Genomic DNA, 17,291 nt, shown 5'->3' on the forward strand with positions numbered 1-17,291 from the left:
GGGGTGCAGGAGAGGAGGGACTGGGCGAGCGGCGGGGGGGACACGGGGAGGGGGTGGAGGAGAGGAGGGACTGGGCGGGCGGCGGGGGGGACACGGGGAGGGGGTGGAGGAGAGGAGGGACTGGGCGAGCGGCGGGGGGGACACGGGGAGGGGGTGCAGGAGAGGAGGGACTGGCTGAGCGGGCGGGTTGTGACAGGGGGAGGGGGTGCAGGAGAGGAGGGACTGGGCGAGCGGTTGGGGGGACACGGGGAGGGGGGTGTAGGAGAGGAGGGACTGGGCGAGCGGCGGGGGGGACGCAGGGAGGGGGTGCAGGAGAGGAGGGACTGGGCGAGCGGCGGGGGGGACACGGGGAGGGGGTGCAGGAGAGGAGGGACTGGGCGAGCGGCGGGGGGGACACGGGGAGGGGGTGCAGGAGATGAGCAACTGGGCTAGCGGCGGGGGGGACACGGGGAGGGGGTGCAGGAGATGAGGGACAGGGCGAGCGGCGGGGGGGACATCGGGAGGTGGTGCAGGAGAGGAGGGACTGGGCGAGCGGCGGCGGGGGGGACACGGGGAGGGGGTGCAGGAGAGGAGGGACTGGGCTAGCGGCGGGGGGGACACGGGGAGGGGGTGCAGGAGATGAGGGACTGGGCGAGCGGCGGGGGGGACACGGGGAGGGGGTGCAGGAGAGGAGGGACTGGGCGAGCGGCGGGGGGGACACAGGGAGGGGGTGCAGGAGAGGAGGGACTGGGCGAGCGGCAGTGGGGGGACACGGGGAGGGTGTGCAGGAGAGGAGGAACTGGGCGAGCGGCAGGGGGGACACGGGGAGGGGGTGCAGGAGAGGAGGGACTGGGCGAGCGGCGGGGGGGACACGGGGAGGGGGTGCAGGAGAGGAGGGACTGGGCGAGCGGCGGGGGGGACACGGGGAGGGGGGTGCAGGAGAGGAGGGACTCAGCGAGTGGCACTGGAGGGCACATAGGGAGGGGGTGCAGCAGAGGAGGGACTGGGCGAGCGGCGGGGGGGACACAGGGAGGGGGTGGAGGAGAGGAGGGACAGGGCGAGCGGCGTTTGGGACACGGGGAGAGGGTGCAGGAGAGGAGGGACTGGGCGAGCGAGGGGGGGACACAGGGAGGGGGTGCAGGAGAGGAGGGACTGGGCGAGCGGCAGGGGGGACACGGGGAGGGGGGTGCAGGAGAGGAGGGACTGGGCGAGCGGCGGGGGGGACACGGGCAGGGGGTGGAGGAGAGGAGGGACTGGGCGAGCGGCGGGGGGGACACGGGGAGGGGGTGCAGGAGAGGCGGGACTGGGCGAGCGGCTGGGGGGACACGGGGAGGGGGTGCAGGAGAGGAGGGACTGGGCGAGCGGCGGGGGGGACACGGGGAGGGGGTGGAGGAGTTGAGGGACTGGGCGAGCGAGGGGGGGACACGGGGAGGGGGTGGAGGAGAGGAGGGACTGGGCAAGCGGCGGGGGGGACACGGGGAGGTGGTGCAGCAGAGGAGGGACTGGGCGAGCGGCGGGGGGGACACGGGGAGGGGGTGCAGGAGAGGAGGGACTGGGCGAGCGGCGGGTGGGACACGGGGAGGGGGGTACAGGAGAGGAGGGACTGGGCGAGCGGCCGGGGGACACGGGGAGGGGGTGCAGGAGAGGAGGGACTGGGCGAGCGGCGGGGGGGCACACAGGGAGGGGGGTGGAGGAGAGGAGGGACTGGGCGAGCGGCAGTGGGGGGACACGGGGAGGGGGGTGGAGGAGAGGAGGGACTGGGCGAGCGGCGGGGGGGACACGGGGAGGGGGTGGAGGAGAGGAGGGACTGGGCGAGCGGCGGGGGGGACACGGGGAGGGGGTGTAGGAGCAGAGGAGGGACTGGGCGAGCGGCGGGGGGGACACGGGGAGGGGGTGCAGGAGAGGAGGGACTGGGCGAGCGGCGGGGGGGACACGGGGAGGGGGTGCAGGAGAGGAGGGACTGGGCGAGCGGCACTGGAGGGCACATAGGGAGGGGGTGGAGGAGAGGAGGGACTGGGCAGGCGGCGGGGGGGACACAGGGAGGGGGTGGAGGAGAGGAGGGACTGGGCGAGCGGCGGGGGGACACGGGGAGGGGGTGCAGGAGAGGAGGGACTGGGCGAGCGGCGGGGGGGACACGGGGAGGGGGTGGAGGAGAGGAGGGACTGGGCGAGCGGTGGGGGGGACACGGGGAGGGGGTGGAGGAGAGGAGGGACTGGGCGAGCGGCGGGGGGGACACGGGGAGGGGGTGCAGGAGAGGAGGGACTGGGCGAGCGGCGGGGGGGACACGGGGAGGGGGTGGAGGAGAGGAGGGACTGGGCGAGCGGGGGGGGGGACACGGGGAGGGGTTGCAGGAGAGGAGGGACTGGGCGAGCGGCGGGGGGGACACAGGGAGGGGGTGCAGGAGAGGAGGGACTGGGCGAGCGGCACTGGAGGGCACATAGGGAGGGGGTGGAGGAGAGGAGGGACTGGGCGAGCGGCGGGGGGGACACGGGGAGGGGGTGGAGGAGCGTAGGGACTGGGCGAGCGGCGGGGGGGACACAGGGAGGGGTGCAGGAGAGGAGGGACTGGGCGAGCGGGAAACGGGGAGGGGGTGGAGGAGAGGAGGGACTGGGCGAGCGGCGGGGGGGACACGGGGAGGGGGTGCAGGAGAGGAGGGACTGGGCGAGCGGCGGGGGGGACACGGGAAGGGGGTGCAGGAGAAGAGGGACTGGGCGAGCGGCGGGGGGGACACGGGGAGGGGATGCAGGAGAGGAGGGACTGGGCGAGCGGCACTGGAGGGCACATAGGGAGGGGGTGCAGGAGAGGAGGGACTCAGCGAGTGGCAGTGGGGGGGGGGCCTCGGCGAGCGGCAGGGATACGGGGGAGGGAGGCGTAACACCAACAGTCCCCGGTTGTTGGGCGGGGGGGGGATCGAACCTGGGGCCTCGGAGCTTAGGGCATGAGCTTCTACCCCGTGAGCTAAAAGGCAGCTGGCTGGGAGCTCCGGCTTTCGAGCAGACTCAGTCTCTCTCTCTCCGTGGTCTCAGTGGCACTAGCTGGGCCAGCCACCAGCCCCAGAGGGTGTGTGGGTTACAGAGGGACTCCACGAGTGGTGGGGGTCTCAGGACTCGGGGAAGGAGCCAACCTGGGCTGCAGCCTGCCACACATGGGCATGTGCCCAGCACACCCTAATGCAGGGGTGGGCAAACTACGGCCAGATCCGGCCCCTCAGGGCTGGGGATCCGGCCCAGGGGACTTGCCCCCAGTGGTGCCGCAGGCCCCACGCCGCTCTCGGGTCACCACCTCTCGCTTTCAAGCCGCACCAGGGTGGGGGGGCAGAGGGCTCCGTGCCCCCTGCAGCTCCCATTGGCTGGGAACGGGGAACCGTGGCCAATGGGAGCTTTGTGGGAGGTACCTGAAGGTGTGGAAGGGCAGCGCGTGGGGCCCTGTGTCCCCCCCTTCCCCAGGGCCGTGCAGGGACGTGATGGGCGGCGCGGCATGGGGCCAGGGCAGGCAGACAGGGAGCCTGCCTGCACCCTCTTGCACCCGAGGTCCCTGCCCTGAGCCCCCTGCTGCACCCCTCCTGCACCCCAGGTCCCTGCCCTGAGACACCTGCCTGTACCCCAACTCCCTGTCCTGAGCCCCCTGCCTGCACAGCATACCCCTCCTGTACCCCAACCCCCTGTCCTGAGCCCCCTACCCGTGCCCCGTACCCCTCCTGTACCCCAACCCCCTGTCCTGAGCCCCCTACCCGTGCCCCGTACGCCTCCTGTACCCCAACTCCCTGTCCTGAGCCCCCTGCCTGTACCCCAACTCCCTCCTTTAAAATAAATCAATAAATACAATTCCCTGAGTGCACACCCTAATGAAATGTGCTGCGCACGCCTATGATACTGAAGATCTACTTCTAAAGCAATATATTCTAGGGACCAATTATCCCCATGTTCCTTGATTCATCCTTCAGCTTATTGAACAAAGCTGACTTGTGTATCATGACTAAGGGTTTCTGGCTTCTCAGCTGGGGAGTTTTACAAGTCACTGCCTAGGAGCACTTATTGCAGTTTGGGAGGAGGAGGTCTGGAACTTCCCCAGACAACAGCTAGGCTAGCAGGTGAAGCTGAGTTTTTCGGATCAGACTCAAGTCTGGTACTGCCTGCTAAACCCCTCGGGCAGCAAACTGCCTGACAAGGAATTACACCAAGGAATTTTGTTGCATCAGGTTTATATATTCCCCAGGTTGCTATTGTGATTAACAACTGGTTCCCTACTCAAAATCTCTGTAGCTTTACCACACATGCAGCACGAACTTTCCGTCCTAAAGGCGGGTCCCCTTCAGACCACAGGGCTAAGCCTACCAGCAGGGAGCAAGGCAGGGGTAAAGCTTTGACTGCCAGCGCCTACAACATCCTTGTCTCCTGGACTTTAATCCCCCACTTTTCACAAACACCACATTCATTTTAATTCATTTTTAAAAGCAACCCCCCACCCCCACCAATTTCTCCAGGGCTTCCAGATAATGATTCAGGACCAGAGTGGTGGATATCCCGCATGCCCATGCAGAGACATGAGGCGCTCCCTTATGCCCCTGTGCTGACTGCCATCAGCACAGGTATCAGCATGGATGAAAACAGCCCTTGCTGAGCCACAATTCTCCCCACACTCCACCTAAGTGGGCATGGCAGCAGTTAGAGCCTGGGCTCCGCTCCCACAGTGTGCTGGGGGGTCGTACGCGGTGCCAGGTACCGGCGTGATGCAAGGTACGTCATCCTCTGGAGCAGAGAGAAAACCACAAGGCAGCCTGCAACTCCTCAGTAACAAGCAGCTTTTTGGCCCGCTCCTGGGTCACTTCAGCTGTGCATTGCCGCCCGTACGTGGGGTCTGTGACAAAGCGACTCTTTAGCCCATAAACAACTCGGCCTGCACGGCAGTTCTTTTTTACCACAGTGTTTTTCTGTCTCTACTAACGAGCGGGGCTTTGTTAGAGTTATTGGGTGGCCTGCACTTCTCCTAAAAGGCAAAGGTGTTTCAAGGCGAAGACTTGTCACCATTTTCCCCTTTACAGCACAACCCTTTACTTCCCCTCACACACGTCAGGCAGCGTCTTCTCTCCTTGGGGTCCAATCAGACCAGCTATGCGCTTGTTTTACATTCTGGAATTTCAACCACCAAATGCATTTCCTAAGCCTCTTTCTGAAAGGGAAAAGGTCTTGCCAGAGCAGACGCCCGAGGTTTAAACGTCCTTTCCAATATTTCCGTGACAGATTTTTCTCAACATTTGAAATTGTGAGTAGCACGAGAACAAATCCCAGAAAATACGTGTGGCAATTGGAGTTCATGAGCCGCTTTGCCCTCCAATTCAAGATGCCTTTTGTCCCTTGATAGCAAATAAATTATGTGAGCCAATGGGACAAAGTCTGCTGTCAGATTCATGGCACAACTGCTTCTGAACTTAGCAACAGTGGGCAAAACGTGGCCCCAAATCAGACTAGCTTCCTAACATGGACACCTATTAGAGTACAGAATAACCTGCCAAGGGAAGCCGTGTGGAAGCGCCAGCTCTGGAGATGATTTGAAAGAGACTGGACCAAACTTCAGGAAATGCCTGGCAGGGAAGAACTCTGCACCATCTAGCAGCAGAATTGTTTTTTACATAGGCGCTGTGTACGCTGCAAATGGAGGTGTGGCTGCAGCTCTCCCAGGCATACTCTCATGCTAGTGTCCATTGAGCTAGCACAGCTAAAAACAGCAGTGAAGAAATGGCAGCGCAGGCTCTGCAAGTCCAACCAGAACCCTGGGTACATACTCACGTTGCCAGCCCACGCCAGGGACCAGGCAGCCAGGTCTTCACTAATACTGTTAGCCCACCAGGTAAATGAAAGCGAGTGATGCCGATGAGAGCTGGAATCACCCTTCCGACTGACATGTACAGCTACGTTTAGATTGTTCTGTGGTAGTACAGTGCCTAGCGCAACCGGTCCCGGCTGCAAGACCGGGGCTACTGCAATACAAAAGAAAAGTATCATCTTTATTGTACATGCCCTACTTCTAGACACGTCTTTCAAGTATATTTCCCCATAAACTACCCTGAGGTTGTATTTTTCACAACTTCAGCTGTCCACTAGTGGGTAATAGTTCCAATTTGTTAAAGATCTGGAGACAGGTCCCAGCCCACAGAACATCCCCTTTTCATTGCTGCCGTAGTCTCTGCTCCCATATTTAAAGGCAGAGGGCAAATTTTCACTCCTGGGAGCCGGAAGTTAAACTCTTAAATCCGTATTTAGACACCCAACTAGAAATCAGCTGATTTTCAAAGAGGAAAAACCAGCTCTCGTTGACTGCGTGGAATTTGTGGATGCTCAGCACAGCTGAAAAGAAGATCATTCGTCTAGGTGATTACATTTCTAACTTACAGGCATCCAGGTACGGCTATTTTGGGGAGAGACGGTACAATATTTAACTAATAAAAAGATACTGCAATACAGTGTAAACCTTGGCTGCACAAGTGTACATGCAATGAAGAGAGGAGGAAGGCGCTGCAACACACAAGAAGAACAGGCCCAGGCCATCACAATATGCGAGAACGTGCCAGCACCTATGCTCTGTGAAGGAGATCGTGCACCAAGGTCTGACTGAGGCATAGCTTCTTGGATCATTAAACAGATGTGTGGTTAGAAGTGGGGTAGGTGAGTGAACTTGCTGTAATGAGCATGAGCACTGACTGATAAAGATACCTGAGGGCATGCTGCCCTTGCTCAGAGGAAAGGTAACAGCCCTCCAAAACCCAGCCTGGCCTGAGGCAGCAAGATGCCCCAAGCTAAGCATGCTGCTGGTTCCTAGGCACTACAAACACTGTGTAGGCATCGCCAGTCAAGACAGGATTTGAGCCTTATCTGGCAAGGTGTGGAGACAATGTTCCAAATGGAACAGGTGGCTTCATAAATAGTTGTGCTTGTGATATGTATGAGGTAGTCTCCTGCCAACACATCGAATCATAGGACGGGAAGGAAACTCGAGAGGTCATCTAGTCCGGTCCCCTGCACCCAAGGCAGGATTAAATATTATCTAGACCATCCCTGACAGGTGTTTGTCTAACCTGCCTTAAAAATCTCCAATGATGGAGATTCCACAACCTCCCTAGGCAATTTATTCCACTGCTTAACCACCCTGACAGTTAGGAAGTTTTTCCTAATGTCCAACCTGAACCATCCTTGCTGCAATTTAAGTCCATTGTAATTATGCTGTCGATAAAATGTATTATTCTAGATTTTTATATTTTGATTCAGAACCCTAATGTGTAATGCCTAATAAGAGAGAAGAATAAATTCGTAGCCTATCTGCCAGGCCCGTATTTTATCAGTCCCTACTCTACTGTATGAGGAAATTCAGATTGCAATTATTTTTACTAGGGAGCAATTAAATATTGCAAACAGTGTTAAGAATAAACACAATTCCAGTAACAGGCAACACTCAGACGACCAGTTCAGGTTCAGTGCACATGAATATCCATCAATACCACCGAGAGCCCTAGCAGTATAATGAACCTTGTAGCAACCCAGGCAGGCAAGCTACCCAATACATGGACATAATGCCTCTAACTCACAGCGAGTCACATCTAACAAGCAATTCAGAGCAACTCTTACAGCTCATATAGGCACATATTTAAGAACTATTTACAAAATTAGCCCCACTCTGTCTTTAAAATGTTTAGATCTGCTTCATCATAAGCATGTATTTATGCATTTTGGAAACAATTCTGGAAACACACTGTAACAATCAGTATGTGATATTCACCTCAACTGAATTGCCATGGTAATTAGCAACTTATTCTTACATTAGTTAATTCCAGTGTGACCCATACAAATGAGAAACACTTTCCCTTTTAAACAAATGCTTTATATTTTATCTTTAGAAATGTTCTCTTTTTTTTTAAACTTTCAACCACTGTCAAAAGTTCTACAGATTCCCCCCTTAACAGCATCATTCTTGGCAGTTCTCGAAGTGCACTCCCTGTTCCCAGCTCTAGAACCATATATTTGTTGAAGGGACACTGTCAATTTGAAATCTACCAATTTTTTAAAAATCAGGTTCAAATAAGTTTTATACACTACCCTGGCTCTGAATCCCCATGCCAAAATTAATGGTTTCACAGTTGCATATTCCTGTTTTTAAAGGTGTTTTTCTTTTTCCCATGGCTCTGTGAAAGACACACAAACAACAGAAGAAACCGACTATATGGCCTAGTAGTTAAAGCATTACATTGGGGCTCAGGGCGATCTGGGTTCTAGTCCTGGTTCTGCTGAGGGCCTGGTGGATGATCCTGGGCAAATCACGTCCCCCTCTCTGTGCCTCAGTTTCCCCATATGTAAAACAGAGGTAAAGATACTGTTGTCCTCTGTAAAGGGCTTTGAGATCTACTGAGGCAAAGTGCTATAGAAGAGATAGGGTGTATTATAATTAAAATGAAATTGTATATTTGATGTCACTTTTTGAATAGGCAAGGCAAGCAAACAGAAAACAGTATTTTTTCAATAGTCTCTCAGTACAATAATTTTATTTGCAACAACTGTAAACAGTTGTAAATTCAGACAGAAGGTGAGTTTTAAGTTAATGGTGTCACTTTAAGGTATAGGACATCTTTGAAGATGGTCCTACTTAAGCAATTCAACATTTTCCTCTCTATTTTCTTGGGTAACCTATCCTTATGCTGTCCCATCCAGCACTGCAAAAGGCTGAATATTATTTCTCACATGTTCAGCGCAGACTAAGAATTCCAATCATAAGATAAGGGAAGTGCATTGCCCAATGTGCATTCTTGCATAAAATATTTCATCAATACTTTTCATGATGTTGCTTTAACAATTAGCTCTCTTGATGACTAACTCTACAAAGACGGTCCTGTCTCATGATGAACCCGTATTACCTGTTGACAACAATCAATAATCTCATCTCAACAGATCTAAAATGGGAAAATAAAAATAAAAAGTTTGTCTTCTGGAAAGTCTGAAGACAGTTCAATCAGAAATACTACTTTATTCTTTGCCCCCATAATATACAGATTAGCAAAGAGAACTTGGTTCAAAACCCAAATCCAAAACCTCAAACTTCAGTCCCTGAAATCTGAAGCTATGTACATATACAAGAGCAATACACAGCAAATCCTAACCAGGGCGCTCTATTGGCAACCAGATAATGTGGCTCACTAGGCTGCTCTTCGAGTTTGGTTTTAAAAAATAAACAGTAATAGAGCATTTAAAAGTAATACAGTTACAACATGACACTTCACGTTTCGGGGGGGGAAACCTCAGGCAATTGCTAGGAATTCAATGTGAAAGAGAGAGTAGGAGGAGTTAATGGAAACAAAACTATTTTTATCCCTTTTCAGGAAAAAAAAGGGAAGAATACAGGGCCACTGAGCTGTCACTTTAGTTAAGACAAGTAGGTTGTGTCTACAGATTTCTGAGTAGGACTCGGACTCTGAGGGGAAATAGCAAGGAAAACCAGCCATTGTGTAGGGGCACCAAGGTATATCCAGGGTGACACTGATGAGCTCAGAGGGGGTTATTGTTTTGCCTGAGGTATTAAAGCCATGAAAGGGACAACCAGTCAGCTGGCCACCTTATGGGCCTAAACTGGCAATTCTCTATGGCCTGGTCTACACTGGGCGGGGGGGAGAAGGGGAACTGATCTAAGTTATGTAACTTCAGCTACACACGCATAATGAGACCGCCCTTCACTCCGTATAGACCAGTCTGTTCTTTCAGCTTTCCCGTTGCACGGGCCCTTCACATTCAGGGGAGGGAGCCGGGCACACACCCTATGGAGCCGTTTTCTGGGAAGGTGTGTACAGGACACAGCCATTCAGAATTTGGCTCTTGATGTCTGTATTCTAAAACTGACTTATTAATTCCTAGCCAGACAGACCCTCACCCTACACTATGCCACACCATCCATCCAACCCCAGCCCTTCCTACTGACACTACCAACCCCACACTGCGCCATGATGTCCAGCTTCCCCCCCCCCCAACCTGCCCCCCTCACCCACCATGGCTCCCCCGCTTACTAACAGGGTCCACTCCCCACCCCCCTCTTTCCACCTCAGTCTCAGCTGGTTAAACTGTACTGGGAGCTCCCTGCCATGGGCCAGCCTGTCCTCAACCCACCAGGGGTGATGGCAGAGGCCCCAGAGTCACGAGACCCCTTTCATCTCCGAAGGCTAGATGAGGAACGAGGGAGTGGGCAGGGGGTCTACAGGACAGAGGAGCTGGGGTACATGTTGGGGGCGGGGGGGTCCAGGTCAGTGGTTTTCACCCTATGGTACGTGGCTCCCTGGGGGTCTGCAGAGCATGTCTGAGATGTCCAACGCGGTCTGCACCTCCACTTGAAATGCTTGGGGGGGGGGGGAATGAAAAAGGTTGAAAACCACTGGGTTACAGGACAGAATGTTAGAGATCAGGGGAGGTGTTGGGGAGGGCTCTGCAAATGGAGGCAGTGGCGGGTTCATGGTACTGGGGAGGGTCTGGAGGGAGTGCTGGGGGGTCAGGGGAGGCGTTGGGGAGGGCTCTACAAATGGAGGAAGTGGCGGGTTCATGGTATTGGGGAGGGTCTGGAGGGAGTGCTGGGGGGTCAGGGGAGGTGTTGGGGAGGGCTCTACAAATGGAGGAAGTGGCGGGTTCATGGTATTGGGGAGGGTCTGGAGGGAGTGCTGGGGGGTCAGGGGAGGTGCTGGGGAGGGCTCTACAAATGGAGGAAGTGGCGGGTTCATGGTACTGGGGAGGGTCTGGAGGGAGTGCTGGGGGGTCAGGGCAGGTGCTGGGGAGGGCTCTACAAACGGAGGAAGTGGCGGGTTCATGGTACTGGGGAGGGTCTGGAGGGAGTGCTGGGGGGTCAGGGGAGGTGTTGGGGAGGGCTCTACAAATGGAGGAAGTGGCGGGTTCATGGTACTGGGGAGGGTCTGGAGGGAGTGCTGGGGGGTCAGGGGAGGTGTTGGGGGGGCAGACGCAGGACTGGGGGCTAGAGAAGGGGCGGTGGGGCGAGAAGAGGGGGGTGGGAGGTGTTGGGGGGCGGGGGGTATTTGGAGGCGGGGGCTAGAAGAGGGGGGCCGGGAGTATTTGGGGAGGGGGCGGGGCGTATTTAGGGATCTCGCCCCCCCCCCCGCTTTACCCGCTCGCGCTCCAGGCTGCGCCACGTGTTACTCAGCAGCCTCCTCCCGGGCGCCTCGCGGCCACGTGACGCCCCCGGGAAGCTCCGCCCCTCCCGACACAGCCAATAGGAAGAGGAGACAGAGCCCTGACCAATCGGAGCGCAAGAAGAAAGCCCTCCCGTGTTTGAGTGCGAGGGTGGGGGCTGCTTGCAATGTCCAGACCCCCCCAGGGTGTAGCAGGGAGGGGGGCTGCCGTGACCAGACCCCCCCCCCCCCGCAGGGAGCAGCAGGGGGCTGCAGTGACCAGACCCCTCAGGGTGCAGCAGGGAGGGGGCTGCAGTGACCAGCCCCCCCAGCAGGGAGCAGCAGGGAGGGGGGTGCCTTGACCAGACCCCCCCAGGGTGCAGCAGTGAGGGGGGGTGCAGTGAGCAGACCCCCCCAATCAGGGTGCAGCAGGGGGGTGCAGTGAGCAGACCCCCGCCCCCCCCCCAGGGTGCAGCCTTGGCTCCAGCCTGCTTATCTTTGGAGATATGACAGAATGGCAGCCTGAGTGGTAAAGCTAACTTGAAATAGTGCAGTTACTAGAGCACTGGAGACTCATCTGAATATTAAAACTTACGTCTTTACTCCTGTACACTTACTATCGTGGGTGTTTTAATTGCGCTACCCTGCCAGAGAAGAGGAATCTCTGCTGATGGGCTCTGTTAGTTGATACCATATGCATGAACTTCGGTTAGGAGTTACGTGAGAAATGGGGGAAACTGAGGTGATACGGTGAATAATGTAGTAGGTGTATTAGGGCTGATGTGTAGTAACCACCATTAGTCAGCATTTTCAGCTGATTGCAGAACATTTAGAACGTAATGAATATGACAAATCATTTCCAAACTAATCAGTATGGGATTTGTAATTTGACTCGTTTGGATCAGACTGGGGGTTGTCCCAGTGCTATAAGTACTCGTGTACCTTCGCTATGGCCCTCATCCACAGAAGATTTCAGTGGGCTTTGGGTCAGGCCTTGCGGGTTCTGAAGTGTCTCATAGCAGCAAATGAGAGTTGTGTAGTGAACAGTGAACATAAGAACGGCCATACCGGGTCAGACCAAAGGTCCATCTAGGCCAGTATCTGTCCACCGACAGTGGCCAATGCCAGGTGCCCCAGAGGGAGTGAACCTAACAGGCAATGATCAAGTGATCTCTCTCCTGCCATCCATCTCCACCCTCTGACAAACAGAAGCTAGGGCCACCATTCCTTACCCATCCTGGCTAATAGCCATTTATGGGCTTAGCCACCATGAATTTATCCAGTCCCCTTTTAAACATAGTTATAGTCCTAGCCTTCACAACCTCCTCAGGTAAGGAGTTCCACAAGTTGACTGTGCGCTGCGTGAAGAAGAACTTCCTTTTATTTGTTTTAATCCTGCTGCCTATTAATTTCATTTGGTGACCCCTAGTTCTTGTATTATGGGAATAAGTAAATAACTTTTCCTTAGCCACTTTCTCAACATCACTCATGATTTTATGTACCTCTATCATATCCCCTCTTAGTCTCTCTTTTTCAAGCTGAAGAGTCCTAGCCTCTTTAATTTTTCCTCTTATGGGACCCTCTCCAAACCCCTAATCATTTTAGTTGCCCTTTTCTGAACCTTTTCTAGTGCTAGAATATCTTTTTTGAGGTGAGGAGACCACATCTGTACACAGTATTCGAGATGTGGACGTACCATGGATTTATATAAGGGCAATAATATATTCTCAGACTTATTCTCTATCCCCTTTTTAATGATTCCTAACATCCTGTTTGCTTTTTGACCACCTCTGCACACTGCATGGACATCTTCAGAGAACTATCCACGATGAGTCCAAGATCTCTTTCCTGACTCGTTGTAGCTAAATTAGCCCCCATCATATTGTATGTATAGTTGGGGTTATTTTTTCCAATGTGCATTACTTTACATTTATCCACATTAAATTTCATTTGCCATTTTGTTGACCAATCACTTAGTTTTGTGAGATCTTTTTGAAGTGTTGGAGTCTGCCACTAGGTTCTTGAATTTGAATTCTAGCCTTGATGATGGTGAGAACAGGGCACCACTGCAGGTTCCGACACACTGCAATGAAACTGCAGCCCTGTATAACAACATTTTCAAATGCAAGGCTCTTCAGTCAGGCACCGAAACTCTGTTTTTCAGAGTTGAAGAAGCCACTTCTGTTTAGCTGCGTAAATGTGGATTTAGGTGTAAATGGTATAAACCACCACAGGAAAATGTTGTCCGTGTTGCTTAGAACAAAGGTAGGGGAGCTAGGAGAACCCTGTCTGTGCTGGTGATTCTTCACTACATGACCTAGTGATGCCTCAGTCAGCTTCCTGTGAACACTGACTACTAACTAAGTGCCTGATTTGCCATTGCTCTCTGCCTAGTGCAGTCATTTATACCCGTGCAAGGGGGGTTAAGATGCCACCAGCTCTGAGTGGTTGAGGTTTCCACCTGCTTTTCACTGGTGTAAATAACTACACAAGGCATAGACCAATAGAAAATCAGGCCCTAAACTCTGAGTGATGGCTCACTGTTGCAGGGCAAATAAGTACATTATAATCCCTGATTATCAGGAAGATACTGTGGGGGAAAGGTAGCAGAGTGCCTATTCTGTCAGTTCTTCTAGAAAGGATTCAGAAAGGGGAGGTGCTACTGATGTGAGAGACACGTAAGTCTTATTTCATACTAAAAGCTTTATTCTTACCATTCAATCTATTACGAATTCCCGGCCATAGAGAAACCCCCTGGAAGGCTCCAATGTCAGTGGTTTGTGTGTCTGCCGGCAATAACAAAACAACACTTAGCATTTAGAAAGTGCCTTCGGAGAGTTTACAAACATTAACAAAGGACAATGACATCTACTAGCTTTGGTAGTGATTTGCACTAGGGCACTCCTGCATGCTAATGAAGAGAAGATTTTCCTAACAGATCCTGGGAACTGCTGGGTACAATATATTACATTAGTGATACCCTATGAGTCAAGGGTCCTCAACTGAGGTCTTTGTGTGGACCACAACTTGACAGAGAGTGCCTCATGCACACCTCCTTTCCCATTCACTGGCATGTGGATCCCCTCCACTTCCCATTCATAACTGCCTGACATCCCTGTGTAACGTGGAAGTGTAATATTAAGAATGTATTTGGCTGGCTGTTTAGCTGTTTCTAATTTGATCTAATAGCTAGAGACTAGGAAAGGCCAGCACCATGTGACCAACCAACTCTCTATACAATACCAATGGTCCATGGACCACAGGCTGAGAATCCAATAATGTGGTGTGCAACGTGGTTTATTTTAGAGCAGGAAACTGGAAGTGCCACTGACACCGAAGTATTTCATGGTAAGAACTGTCATGTAAAGTGCACTCATCAGAGAAGAAAGATTAGTTTATGGAAAGATAAACTAGGGAGTGATTAAAATGGTATGTTTTCCTCTAGGAAGCCAGGAAGGGAGGTTCACAGGAACTTTGGGTTGTCACAACAAATATTGAATGCACCTATGCGGTGAAGAACTGGAGAAAAGAGTGTAGAGCCTTGAAGTTGCACAAAACACTACAGGATATGGAGACGACCAAAGGGTTTGGAGGGTGAGGTGGTCATGGAGCATAGAAGCAGAAGGAAAGAGTTATGATGGGGGACATAAGATTGAAGGTAGGATGAGGTACGTCTGTCTCTAAGAAACATATCACCAATACTTAGGAATGATAGAGTTTGTATGTGGATAAAGTGCTGTGCAAATCTCATGTAGTGAATATGAAAGTGTTAAAGGGAAGCCAAGATCAGAAGGGAGAGAGAGAAACCAGAGTGGGGACCAGAATAAGAGGAGAAAGTCACTGAGTGTTTATATCATCTAGCCATTGTTTCCAAAGGGTTAACGTCAAAATGCCCAGGCCGACTGCTTAAATAATCCTATTCTAGTTTTGAAAAGAACCACATTGCAGCTGCATATGAAAAGCCCACGTACTCTCTAGCAACTAGATCTAAATTATGTTGCAAGTGTCCCTGGTTTCTGTGATTCTCTGGTGTCGCAAACTCAAGCGTCTATGGCACCTTTTGGTAAGTCTAACAATGGAGTTTTCTGACTGACTAATACAATGTGCAGTGTGTGGTGTTGAATGAATTTACACTGTCCCTACATTTTCAACGTGCTGCAGATATTTGTATGGCAAAAACCTAATTGTATAGCTGATGTTGGCAGAGGGGGAAATTAGAGGTTTCCACAGTGGAGGAGGGGCCAGTTGGAGCTTTCAGAATGTGGGACAGTGTAGGGGACACTGAGTTTTGGCACTCTGGAAGCATTTGAGCTTTGGTGATGTGTGGGTGCATCTCTTTGTTCCCGCCCTCTTTGAGTCAAGATATGTCTACGCTTTAAATGCTGCAGCGCTGTCAACACTGGGACCAGTTCTTTCAACTGCTTCTGTTTTCTGGGCTGCTGCTAGCCTCGCTCCCTGACTCACTAGCTCTCCTCCTCACACAGCCCGTGGGAAGGCAGGGAACATGGGGGTGGGCTCTGGAGAAGCCCATGGATGGCAGCGAGGGGGGCAGGGGGCAGGGCCAGTGAAGGAAGCTTTGGGGTGCATGGGGGGTGTAGAGATTTATAGGGGTGAGTTGGGGTGCAGGGATCTGACACTGAGCAGGGAGACTTAGGTGGGAAGGAAAAGGGGAAGCCCATCCTCTGCTTTCTGGCCCACCATGCTGCGCAGAGCCAGAGGAGCCAAGTGCTTCTGTGTAGAGGCAGTGATGTACCGGGGTTCCCCACAGTACTGCCAGCGCAATGCACTCGGGAGTCAAGGCAGCAGAGGATGAAGAGCCCTTCGAGCGCCGACAAGCGCGCTGCCTAGACCCCCAAGGCACCATCTGTTCGCCCCTCGTTCTTCCCAGCAAGCCTCTCCACCCAAAACATTCCCCCCCTCTCCACACGCACCCCTCACTCCCTCTCCACGTCCTCCCTCACCATCACTCTTGGTTTCCCCCGGTCACAATGCAGCAGCACTGCGGGGAGCCAAGGTGGAATAAGCAACCGTGCTGGGAGACACAGCAAGGGACAAAGGGCTGTATGTGTGTTTGGGGGGGGCACCTGGATGGCAAACAGGGATGGTCAACGAGAGGGGAGTGAGCAGAGATGTGAAGGGGAGAGGAGAAAAACTGGCAGAAAGTGCAGCAGAGAGGAGGAGCTCTGTTCTGCTGGCCACTTGTGGGTCATCACACCATGGCTCCTCCTCTCCACTTCATTTCTTCCCATCAGGCCCCACCCAGCTCTTGCTCATTTGTCCCACATTTCCATATGGCCCCCACAGCCCAATCAACTGCCATGCCCCCTGAACACCACTCAGTATTGTCCCTGCAGTGCCACCCGGTTCCCTCCCAGACTTCAACGCCCCCTTTGCCCTACTCTTCCTAGGCCCCCACTTAAAGTTCTGACACCGTCCTAGGCCCCACCTCCTCTCGCAGCCCCGCCCCTCCAACTCCATCCTGCCTCCTTCATCCCACCAGAGCCACTCTCACCTCAGGTCTCTGCAGCCTCTTCCCAGAGTTTATTGTTTTAAAAAGAATCTCATGATGGGGGGGCTAGATTAGTGATTTTGGGATGCCTGGGACTGGCACAGCACACTGTGATAATGATAACGCTATAATTGGCTTCATAGCAGTCCACTGTGCACAAGATCCTGGTCAGTCCAGATTACAAAACCTTCTCTCATTAATGATTGGTATTGCAGTAGCACCCTAAAAGCCTTGATTAGGTTGCAGTAAAATCTCTGCCCAAATCAGCTTCTAATCTGAGAAACTGAATGTAAACATATGGGCAAGGAAAGACAAAGGAGTGTCCCCTCCATCAGCTGTCAGGCCTTGTGCCTTTCCCACTCCTGTGGTGTCTCTGGGCCTCTCTCTCTCAGTAAGGAGCAGTTCCTGGAGGCCGTCCTCTCTGGCTTGAGTCTTCCCTTTCTGGGACATGCAGTGAGCTGCTCTGGGTTTTAGGAACCCCTTGGATTGTGAGTGTTCCCAGTAGACTTGGGCAAAGTTAAATCCCTCAGAGGAGTTTCCTACACCCTTGAGCAGCTGGGGAGCTGGCCCCAGGATTTTACTGCTTTCAAATGAGAAGGGGTTAAAATAACAGAACTTCTTTTGTGTGTGACAAATGAATTCACCTGATCTCACTTGTCT

At 53.5% G+C, this 17,291-nt stretch overlaps 1 protein-coding gene across 1 annotated transcript in view; it reads right to left on the reverse strand.

Annotated features, from left to right (window-relative positions):
* LOC123354880 (serine/threonine-protein kinase pim-1-like) overlaps window positions 1–11,207 on the reverse strand; it is a 52,142-nt gene extending 40,935 nt beyond the window's left edge. Inside the window, exon 1 of the mRNA XM_044997247.1 lies at window positions 11,119–11,207. The gene's annotated coding sequence lies outside the window, so the exon portion shown is untranslated. The remainder of the gene's footprint in view (window positions 1–11,118) is intronic.
* Window positions 11,208–17,291: the final 6,084 nt, after the last annotated feature.

Source organism: Mauremys mutica, chromosome 22 (genome assembly GCF_020497125.1).
Source record: "Mauremys mutica isolate MM-2020 ecotype Southern chromosome 22, ASM2049712v1, whole genome shotgun sequence".
In the NCBI taxonomy this organism is placed as follows: domain Eukaryota; kingdom Metazoa; phylum Chordata; order Testudines; family Geoemydidae; genus Mauremys; species Mauremys mutica.